At 36.8% G+C, this 12,224-nt stretch overlaps 1 protein-coding gene across 1 annotated transcript in view; it reads left to right on the top strand.

Moving 5' to 3' along the window:
* The first annotated feature begins 484 nt into the window (after positions 1 to 484).
* The window catches only part of LOC106171573 (G protein-coupled receptor dmsr-1-like), a 45,256-nt gene continuing 33,516 nt past the window's right edge, over positions 485 to 12,224 (top strand). The window contains exons 1-2 of the mRNA XM_086995987.1: positions 485 to 619; positions 1,484 to 1,599. The gene's annotated coding sequence lies outside the window, so the exon portion shown is untranslated. The remainder of the gene's footprint in view (positions 620 to 1,483; positions 1,600 to 12,224) is intronic.

Below are 12,224 nucleotides of genomic sequence, written 5' to 3' on the forward strand. Positions count from 1 at the left end.
GCACGATAAATCAGTATTTGCATGGACAGGGGTACATATGCTACACTCAATTAAATGACTGGAAATACTACTCGAGACTCGATCTGGTTGAATTAAAAATATAAATTTCGAATGCAACTCACGTCGGTACCCATGCTGCTACTCAAACAATGCGGCGGTGGCAAAATGAAATGTTGGATAACATCAAACCGATTTTGATAGCTGAGCACGTTGGTTCTATCTTAATAATCGAGTTTTATGTTTGCCTGTCACACATGCGCGATAAGTTACCCATAGCAGAGCCCGAAAACGAGAACGCACCACGTGTATGCGTTCCAAAAGTTCACTGGCAATAAAACCGGCATCGTTACGACCCTGAACAATGGGCCATGACAATACCTACAATTCCCTGCTGCATGACGTAGCTCCTCCTGGCGACCCCTCGCGACTTTCACGTCCGCGTGGAGTGATCACGCAGCAGTATAAATTGAAACGTTTCTGAACTGCTCACTTTAGACACAAATCGACTCGTTAATGGTATACTGGATCTCCATGCAGTGAAGTACTGCTTGGACGCTATAAGAGAGACTATGTGTATATTTACCATGGCGTTTGCTGCGAACAGCAGGGGGTTTCATTGGTAGGTGGAGAGAATTATGTAGAAAACTGTTATGGATATTCTTTGTCACCGTTCATGGCATGACTATTCTTTAGGGAGTTAATCTTAGGGCGGTTGATGATAAGTAAATGGGTTTGTAAACATTGGTAAAATCGCTTTTTTGCTGTTCGAATTTTTCACTAAATCTTAAAATATTACACGACAAGGTATGAAGTGTGTTGTCCAGTAAGATTATTTACTCTGCTCAACGATACGAAACTAGATACATGTAGCTTGTTGTTGTGTATGTTAAATTCCATTGTGTAATGTGAGACCTTAATTGAATAAGTGAACTAGCTGGTTTATGGAACCTAAAAGTCATTTGAGGGTATTCACAGTAGTTCTAAACGTCGTATGTACTTAGACTCATTTCACTCGTATTTGAACCCAGAAAAACAGTTGATTGGCAAACAGACGCTGTAGACAAATTTCAGTATTGCATGAACGGTAATGCACTGTGGCACCTGGGTATAGGTGATAAAATAAATATAATATCATGTTAATTTTCCACTCGCCCTGTGGGTACTTTTTTACACTCGTTTAGTGATTTTGGATATATAGTTTTTATTTACGAACAATCGTGCCGCCAACTTTGATTCGGCTGTTAACCGAGGTATAATTACAACTAACCAAAACACTGAATTTGCGCCAAAATGACACAATGGAAATAGCAAACAATAACATTCCGCTTAAACGACCCGAAATATACATGTATATATACAGGGTTTAGTACTGTTAAAACTATAAAGGAATATCATCCACCTGTTGATCGACGTACAGGAGTATGCTGCATACGCTTGTTTATTGTAACAGTTATCTAAATATCATATTTCCGCTTTTTTTCAGAAAATGAACTAAAAACTGCACTGATTCTTTGGAAGGAATTTGCGACTGCCTTGCTAAACGGTGTCAGTGGGTCCTCGGTGCCTGACAGGTTTCCCTGACAGCTATCTGAAAACGGGGTAAGTCGTTGGCATAATTGTTGTACCAGACACAGTGAAGATAAATAGTATAATTTTTGGATATCCACATTTTGGGTTCCCATGTGTTGTCGAATATATACAAATATAATACAATAATGTGAATATATAAGTAACATGCCCGTGCGTATGTGCAAAATTGATAAGAATAATCAAATTTAGCTAAAAAGCCTACATTGAAAGCTAGTTTGAATTTTCAGCAGCAAACAAAATAAACGTAATAAACAGTTGAAATAAAATGTGTTACATCGATTAGAAGGATTCAAATATAAAAGATCAGAGAATGCGAGGCAATATTAGGTCAGAATCACGTAATAAGTGCCTTACAGGTTAGGATTCAAGCTGTGAAGAATATTGGATTTTTGCATTTTCTCATGTAATTTTGTGTGCATCACAGGTGATATTTTTCTTTTATAAATTCCGTGTCTGTTCAGTGAAAACTCAATTGAAATGAAAAAGGGTGATAAGTTAAAGCTGGGCGACGGTTGAAATCAAACTAAATTAGAGACATTGATATAATTGTGTGTTAACTGCAGCTAAACATGCATAACCAGAAACGAACTACAAAGAAACTGAAAAGGCTGTTCGGAGTAAAACACAGTAAACTACAACACAAATTGAACTAAAATAGACATGTATTTATATTTCTCTGCAACCTTAAATGGTCATTTTATCCTCTAAAAAGGGTGCCTCATCTTAAAATATCATGCAGTGTCGTATCTATTACCTTCATGTATAGTTACCCTGATGCCTTCGATGGGTTTTGTATTCCGAAAGCAACAGCAAAAAGACCATAAATGGTCGAATACTTAAACCCAAACGACACTTGTTCGTATCACATTTTTCTGTATCATCATTTTGGTTCTTCTGTGAGTTTTTGCTACTGACAACAAAGTTGCATGTCAACGATCAGTAAGACCTCATTTTGTTATTTGAAAAGATCAATTAGAGCTCACTCTGTTGTTTTAAAAGTACCAATATCAAGGACACAGCACGTCGTGACAAAAACATTGTAAACATCATTGTCAAAACAAGAAAACATTTCAGCATTCGGCAATAATCTAAGCATTCGAAGGGCGTTCCTTTCATTAATCTACGCAATTGCCTGGGATCTACAAACAGCCAGGAAACATAATGGTTAAACATGAAAAACGTGTATATATAAAATGTACTTAGAAGGATAAGGATTCTGCGTTTGGCGCCAACGCAAACATTTCTGTTTATTGAACACAAATGAAAAACATTATCATTGCCAAGTTATAAAACATTAACGCTGAATAAACTCCATTTATTATTCAATTATGGCCCGTCTCATAAAATTATTATATTAGACGGGAAAGATAATTGTATATCTTTACAAAAGAGCAAAGGATATCGCGCCTACTATTTCCGTGTACTATCACAGGCAATGATACCCCTATAAATAATGCAGTACCATTATCAGATCTAATACGTGTTATTTTGGTACAAATCAATAGCATCACTCTGCTTATAATTGTTTTGGGACACGTTTAAATGGATTCACAGTAGTTGGTCAATTTGTAACGGCTTGTTAAAGGCTGCGATCATTTACGGTTAACAGAGGAGTGGAATCGCCAATATTGTTATTGTCTCCCCTTGCACAACTCAATTAATATGATAAAATGGCCAGGTATGGTAAGGGTGTCTTCTTGCCTTTCTTTTTGTTCCTTTCAGTAAAGACAAGCTGTCAATTGTTTTGAAAAATGGGCATAATAATCCTATATGTCAAGCTTTAAATAAAGTGTATTAAAAAAGACTGCGTGCAAAACAATTGAGCCACTGAGTCATTATCACAAGAATAATGTGCTTAAGAAATGTGTCTGTTGAGACGTTGACTGAACTTTTAAATCCGTCGTCAACTTGGGGACAAGGTGGGCGTTTAATCAGTGGCGTGACTACACCTTCAAAATGGGATGTTAGTGTGAATACGTGTACAGATATCGATGAGATATAAAAGATGGACTGCAGACGTTTTAGATTAGCAGACTATGCAGTGCTGAATGTATTAGAAAGCTCCCTCTTTATTAAGTATTCATTATTAACGGTCAGATGTTTCTAGGATATTTGGCCAAAGGTGAGGAGGGGAGACACAATTTTGATATATTAAGGCAAGATAGAAAATTGTAATAAATAGACGTCTTTTTACCATAATTTCTGTGGGATGGGGATGGGAAATTGATGGGTTTTGTATCATTATGGTACTTTTTACTCCTGTTGTTCGATTATGCTAGATTCACCCCCCCCCCCCCTCCCAAAAAAAAAAAAAAAAAATGAGCACAATTCAATGTTTGGAATCAACAGAAACAACAGGCATCTTTTGACCTATTCACAACTTAGGCTGTATTCCCAGAGCTTTTGGATCGATCTATCCCCGCGGGGAGTCTCACTAGATTACTCTCAGATAATCCGGCTTAAATGTCCGTCCCGCCTACTGCAAGCTGTAAGGGGGTAATTAACTTTCGTGTCTGCTCGGCTGACAGCTATTTAACGTGAACCCCCAGGGAGTTAGGTCGATCTAAAGTAGATCGATCTAATCTCTGGAAATGGGGTCTTAGCGTCTGCTTACCCGGGGGCGTTTTGTGGACGTGTATGCAAGTTAAAGGAAGTATAAAGACATCTTGATGAAAAGTGTGTTAAAATAATTAAAACACATCTTGATAAACAGAATGTAAGATGCGCGATTTCAAGCTGACTTAACTTAAACATAACTTAGGTGTTATATGAAATGGGAGCATTATGTGAATACAACACCCATGCTGTAGTCGACAAATGGGGTGGACGGGATTGATGTGAAGTGGCTAAAATGCAACAACTGTATGCCGAATTTAACAATTCTGCCTATCGATTCTGCTAAATAATTAATTCTCCGTCACAGAAGGAAAACGCTCGGGCAAGCAAGAACGTGCAGTAATTTAGTCGTTATTCTGCATGTTAGGTTCTGACTGACTACGACTGGAAAATATTGTAATGGTTCTGAATCATACATGTATTTAGTTTGACGAGCAGTCTGTCATTAAAAGTGTAACATGTATATAAGAAAAACAATACGTTAACAAAGACTATTGTCTTTAGCATAAGTTCGATTTGTTTTTCCACAGGCAAGTGAACTTAACATGACTGTAATTTAGTTTTATTGGTGTAAGCTTAACTTAAGTTAAAAGGGAAAGTTATTGATTTTCGTATACCAAATTTAGTGGATCCTAGATAAGCTGATAAATGATGCAATCAGTTACTATGAATAGACAATACTCTTTTAATATTGACGTTCACTTCAAATGTTACATCATATTGGCTGACATTTGTAAATTCGAAGATGTATAAAACGTAACTGTTTTATTTTCAAATCATTGGATGCATCCTTGCTCTCCCTCTCTCTCTTTCTCTCTCTCTCTCTCTCTGCTTCACAAATTCATTCGATACCAACGGAGTAAAACGACAAATACAATCAGATTTAGGACATACGCACTCTTATGAGACGCTCGTTTTGTTTACTACATGTACCTAGAGTTGGAATCCTTATTCAGAGTAATTTGCGACAAAGAATAATTAAACGAAGGCAATTATCCTCCGCATGTAATCGCATTACCTTTTTTATAAACAGTTTAATGCTCTCTTATTTTGATGCTCTTATTTGTAAATGGCAACTTGGCATTAATTAACAAGGCTTGTCCTACATTTAGTTTTCGTCTCCTGATTATTTTTACATATGTGTTTGTTTGTATATATCCTAGGGATTACATGTATTTTTCGTGTTGGTGTATGGATTTTATGAATGTTGTTTGGAAACTGAAATATCGGTGAGTTAACTGCGGCTGTGAATGCTGATGGTAAAAGTGTGACAGAAATGGTAGTCCTAGAGATGGAAGTCAGGGGTTCCATATGATAAGTACAGGTTAGGGTAAGTTGGAGTATTGGGGTTAGTATATGGGACGAATATCACCTGTACAAAGTAATGGGGGTGGACTACTTCCCTATAGTGGACTACCATTCCTGTCTCACAGGAAAGAAGGAACAATGGGAAACGCGAGCACCATTGGCAGAAACACATGCTCTGTTTAATCTTCATTATTCCCTCATAGTACAGCTGGAAGCGTGTTGAAACAAAAAGTCTTATTTATAATCACCAGAGCGAATTTTCTTCTTCTTCAGTTGCGTTTTCTTAAAACTCTCAGATGTTTTATTCTTAAAGGCACAGATAGGCCTCACAAGATCTTGATCTTTAGGTGACGGTAAGATATGGTGGATTGTCTCGCTGTCTAACAAAGTTTACATAACTCTCTGTCTAATTGCACTTAAAGACCAGGTACACCCAGGGATCGATTACACGAAACGAATTAAATTCAGAATCCTTCTGGCATTGGCGCCTAAGATTTTAGCCGACTATGTTGTGTTTCGCAAAGTTTGTAATAAGTCGTGATCGGCCATCCACCGAATACATTTTTTATTTCCATGCAGTAACAATACCTCATAAAGAATGACAACTGTATTTTCTGAAAGCAAACCAAACACTCGTTAAATGCCATTGGATAATTTACAAGGTCGACATTCTGTTGTAATCTAAATTATGAGCTTAGAACTACACGTGTAGGTAAAGACCTTCTATTTACAATGATTTTGTTGAGGTGACATATATTTAAGAGACGTTCAAATCAGTGAAAATGGTGCGATGTTCATGTGTCCGGATCCACGCTACTCACTTTCCTAAGTTTTTTCTATTTGTAACAGTTAATATAATCTGCCTACTTGTTATGTATACACAGTTATTTTCTTTATATCGTACCTGCTTGATATAATCAGCCTTTTATGAAACACCTTTAAGCTGATTGCTAATACCTGACACATATTAGCTAGGTCACAGTGACAATTTGACATATCTGTGTGGTCAAATTGACATTGTTATAGTTCGTGGTAAACACGATTCCCAAAGTCGACCTTGAAATTCTTATCTTAACCCGTCACATGGCTTGTTGAAATTATCTCTAATTATCTGGTGGTCTTAGAAATAACGCCGAGCTTGCACGACATTGCTGACCAAATTTAGAGCCTTCATTTGATTTGACCACATTCAAATAATTAAGAGACATAAAACTACATGTAGGAGTTAAGTATGCATTGGTTATGACGTGATATAATACAGCAAATAATGACGTAAAATGTGTAAAACATGATGGTATCCATGGATCCAACACATCAGCTTAAGTCACTGTCACACTTTAGCGTATAGTACTAACGTATGAGAAAATTAAATCGCACGCAGACAAACCGGGTTTGTCAGACTTATGTCGTATACATTTACAGTGCTCAAGCCAAGGTTAGTGCATTTTTTTTAAGTTATACGAGCGTATAAGTCATACTTTACACATACACTTGGGGAACGCTAGGCGTACGATTAATACATTAGAGTGTCACATATGCATCAGAGATCCAAGTAACATTTAAAATGTTTTCTGGTATATGTTAAAATAGGGGGGTAAAGCGTGTAAGGCACATTAAAAAACAAACAAAAAAATGTGTGGTTAAGGTAATAAGTAAGAATTATAAACAGGATCAATCATTTCCCCATAGACTTTGACATCAGGCAAACACTAATTAAATGCAAAACACTAATTTACAAATACATGCCGACGCCAATGAGAAAGAATAAAATGAAGAACCAAGCGTTTTTGAGTATATTCTGAAACCCAGGACTGCAAAAGCACAGAACGAAGAATAGAAAAAGATGCGCTAATGACATTTAAACCCCAATCAAATGAAATCCCCATTGTCGCCAGTGCTGCAGGCCACCCGCGTTGAGGAATCCGCAGCAAGCATTAATTACCTTGCCTTTTATCTTTAGTTCATTCTGGCAATCGATGAAGCTGTCTCTTTCCCTCCTGTTACAATGCGTTCCAATTAACACATTATTCTAAATCATTCCTGATCGCTGAAGCTCTGTTTAACACGTTTTACAAAAACATTGATCGGAACGCCCTGGGATCTCATGGCGTTGGCTAATGGCCAGTATACACACATATTAATCTGGATCGACCTTGAAACGATCCAAAAGCACATGCATGGAAATAAAAAAGAAACAGATAAATAGATAGATAGTTAGATGTTGAGTGTCGTTTAACATTTATTTACCTGTTTATAGGGGATTAAGACTAAACTCACTAACAATATCATGTTTGGGGTTATCGTCGCCATTTTATAACATCCTCGGCGAGAGGGCGAATTGCTCCAGATTAAAAACGCTATTCAGACTCTGTGTTAAACTGGTGCTGTTAACACACAAAGGACAATGTTTGTCCTGGAGCAGGACTTGCGTCTGATCAAATCAAACTCAATCAATTCTCTGTAACGCGTTTCCTGTTTTTGCAGAAAAGTAAATATTAACTGTATTAGCTCTTGGGGCGTTTGCTCAGGAGGGGAACCTAAGTCCCAGTGATGGAATTGGGTGTAAGCTAACAATTGGTTTGGTGCCAAAGCTGTAATGATGGAATTGCCTCTAATGTGCAATACAAGAAATTGAATTAAAGCGCTGGTTCGTATGACAGCCACAGATATACACGTTGTTTTAATGGAGCATATGTTTAATTGTTGACCTTTGGTTTTACATTCTGCATTAATCAAAGCTATTTTTAAAATTATCATTTAAGGAGGAAAAACACTGTGAACTTGGTGAGAATAATTCATAAAGAGAATTAGTACATGTTTACATGCAGTGAATAGTGCCCCTAAGCATGGATTGAGAATAACTAATAAATATACATTTGTGGTCGATATATACGCACTGCAGCGCAACACATATTTCTTAATTGGATATTAAAGTTCAATAACTACACTGTACTTTTCTGCGAGGCTAATCACCTCTCTCTCTCTCTCTCTCTCTCTCTCTCTCTCTCTCTCTCTCTCTCTCTCTTGTGCCTCGTAATAAACAGTTCTCAAAGACGTTTCTTTACTGATCAATTATTTCCATCTGAGGGATAGACACATCTAAACATATATTTAATTGACATGTCATATATTTTTGGCTACAACTACCGTACTACATGAAAGCGGAAAACATGGAACAAGCTAGCATCTCGATATATCAAATTTAATGAGACATAACGTGTTGCAGCCACGATATTCACGCTGTAGTTTGATAGCAAGTACACGTCGTTTGTGATCTTTTTCATTTCACGGTAGAATATATAGATTTGTTTTCATGCCTTAAAGTACACGCACCATTAACCTTTGATGCCATTATTTATGTTAAAGGCACGTTCTGTTAAATCTTCGAAATGTATCAGACCCTGGTCTTATGGGAAAACCCTGATAAAGATATCATCCCCGGGGGATACGTTGTCCCAAGCGTCACCTAAAAAAATATGCCGACAGTCAATGAAAACGCATCATTTATTTATCAAATGATATTTTAAGTTCCTTTGGCACATTAAGAAAATAACAGTTTTCGTGTGAAATATGTGAAATATGAAATAGTGGTCAGCCCACTCTCTTATGACCAAACAAGTGCATTTATACTCGTTAATATGGTTGCAATCCATTCTCGGTAAAAAGTACATGAAAGTTTTCTGATGCGTTTTCATTGACTGTCAGTATACTACGCGATTTTGTTGTTATTTCAATATACAGACTTGAGAAGTTTTTTATGGAATTACACGTACGATAAAACATAAATGTGAGATGCATAATATGAATAACATATACGGTTATTTATGTAGATAATCATGGGGTATTAAGGTTTTAAGCAGGTGATACGTGCCATAAGATTGACATTTTAAGTGCTTAGACTGTTCGTTTTCCATGTTTATAACGATATGATGAAGCATTAAAACAAGGATTATTGGTTTAACGGTAACCACTCTGGTAAATCATGTCAGAAAGGCAGTTCACTAACTGACAAGGATGTAGTAACCGTGATTCAAACTGAGCGTTCTGTAATCATTTTAATCGGTAATTAAGTGCATCACTACACCTCTACACCGCTCGTGGCTTGCGTGATTCTAATTTTAAGAGATAAGATATTGCACTTGACGCTTCTTCAGCCAGATAGGTGGAATCGTTCATGAATCGTCGCCGACGATTACGTGTAGACATTATGGCTAGAGACACTCAATAATGACGGTATACTGTATATCAGTTGTGGATCAGAGGGCGTTACCAGATGAACAACGTTATCTGTTTTCTTAAATATATAGCAAGGCGAAACTCTTAAAGATCTCCGTACACACTGGTGGCAATAACAATATGCGGTTCGTTCTTGACCGTCATTTAATCGTGAACTTTTTCTAAAATAGACTCTTTCGTATTACTCTCTCTCTCCCAAATACAAACCGACCAAAACCCAGCATTCAAACGACCTATATATCTATGGTGAGACAGGTCGGAGACGGCTCAATGAACGACCATAAAAAGCCGAACCGTTAAATTAAGTGGAAATCAGCCGAGGCACAGTGGCGTAATGTGCATTAAAGATTGCAGAACAAGTGCCTGCATGGGGTAGAATCACATTGAAACTGAACTTAACGCATTTAACAAAAGTTGTGGTTTGTGGCACCTGTTACTTTGCATTATGCGGAACCCATGTTGTGGGTTGGCGTGGAATCTGTACAAAGTTACAAAGTTACCGCCCATACGACTGAACAAAAAGAGTGCTCTTAAGGCGGGTCTGTGAGAATGGTCATATTCCTTCGTGCGAAGACCAGACACTGTCAGATACATTTTACTTAGGTAAGTGTTCTTTTTAAATCATTTGAACATATGAAATACTTGTATATCAAACGGTTCGAGGGCGTCTTACGCAGTTAGTTTCATGTAAAAATTGCTCACAGACGCCTTGTGTTCGGCGTATTTAAGCAACATCAAGAGGACAGCGATGTTTTGCTTGAATCCTTCATATAATACTAATAGTAATATGTGTTTAATTTATTCTCTTTACTATACTGTCAAGAGTACAGACTGAATGACTCTGGCCAATACTCAGTGTTCCGAGAGAAAAGTAACCTACTAGTCCACATACGCCCGGCGTGGTGCAAAGATCTGCAGATAATAATATGTCCACAACAAAAATAAAGAAGCACAGGCGTAATCAATAAACTGTTTATTTTTAAATCCTTAGATTGAATTTTGATGTTAAGCAATTTCAGCGCGTGATTTGATTATAACGAAGAGCGTTCATCAGCAATGTTATATCTCTTGTCTTATAAGAAACAGTTTATTTTAAGAAACACATACATGTACTTATTATAGATAGTAAGCAGCTTCAACGAATGGTTTGAAGATAATGAGATGGCCGTCATAACCAATGATATACTTGTAAATAATACTCAAATCTTAAATTTAGTCCAAATTTATGAATCATCTGACAATTAAAGGAAAAATGTAAAAGGTTATATTTTACTGTTTATCTTTTCCAAAATCTCCTCGCATTTCCTACATCAAATCCCAGCGGGGCGTTCTTTAAATGATAACTTGTTAGGACATCCACGTGTAAAAAGTTGTCAGTCTCCCCAGGACGCCAGTTATCAAGGCTACTAGTATGACGTGTTAAAGACAAGTATAAATGACCCGTTTAATCTGCCGTAAGTGCAAACGCCAGGTTACATTTCATTAAAATGGCTGGTCGTGTTTTTAAAGCATTAGTTGTCGAGGTCAGATACTCTTCGGACTCCAAATGTCAAAAAAAAAAAAAAAAAAAAAAAACCATTACCACCAAATGTAAGGCACAGGCGCGTGACATGAGGGGAATGATTTTGAACACTATCCTATGCATTATAGACTAAGGAATGGGTCCATTTGTTTTAAACGCATGTGCTAGGTAATCGTTTTCAATTGCCATGCGAAATTCCAACAGGCGCGAAATACATTTGGAGGTCTTAGTGTTAAATGCTGGACGTAATTTACAATTATGTTATTCTTAGCACCAAATCTGACCTTGACCTTGACATTAACAGAGATCCAAATTACATTCAAAATTTAAGGGAAATTTTGATTTGATTTGTTAGGCTTTACTTATGAAGACGCTGCTTCTGCTGTAGACCATTACATCCTGTAACATACATCTCAATTTATATTTCTATTTATATAGAAACATTTAAATGGACTGTTCGTTTGCTGATATTTACGATTTTGTAGGTACAAATAAGCATACACACGTTGCACTCACGTTTGTATCGTATTTGTTTGGAATTCGCTCCACCTCTGATGACTTTCCATTGTCTTCATATTAGTTTTAATCATCTCTACACATGCCTCTATTGGTAACACTTAGTAACCCTGTCATTTCATCAAGATAATTGTGTAACGATGTAACAGCAATTTATTAATCCATAATCGCTATAATGGTGTAAAGTATGTAAGTTTGACAATCTGGGAGCGTTCAAATGCCTGATAGTTATATATTGATTTAAGACTTGCAGTGGACGACTCGTAAAAGATAAATGTTTTTTTTTCTCTTTTCTCTCTTCTGGTACCTTAAATTATTATCAAACTGTCATGCTATTATTGCAAAAAAGGCATCCTCGTTAAAGTTTACATCGTTTTTGACAACATCAAAAACACCGTGCAAATTTGGATTGCTCTTTTTTTCTTCTCTAGTCCAA

This window comes from Lingula anatina, chromosome 9, assembly GCF_051362555.1.
Source record: "Lingula anatina isolate TDL-2025a chromosome 9, LinAna3.0, whole genome shotgun sequence".
NCBI classification, from domain to species: domain Eukaryota; kingdom Metazoa; phylum Brachiopoda; class Lingulata; order Lingulida; family Lingulidae; genus Lingula; species Lingula anatina.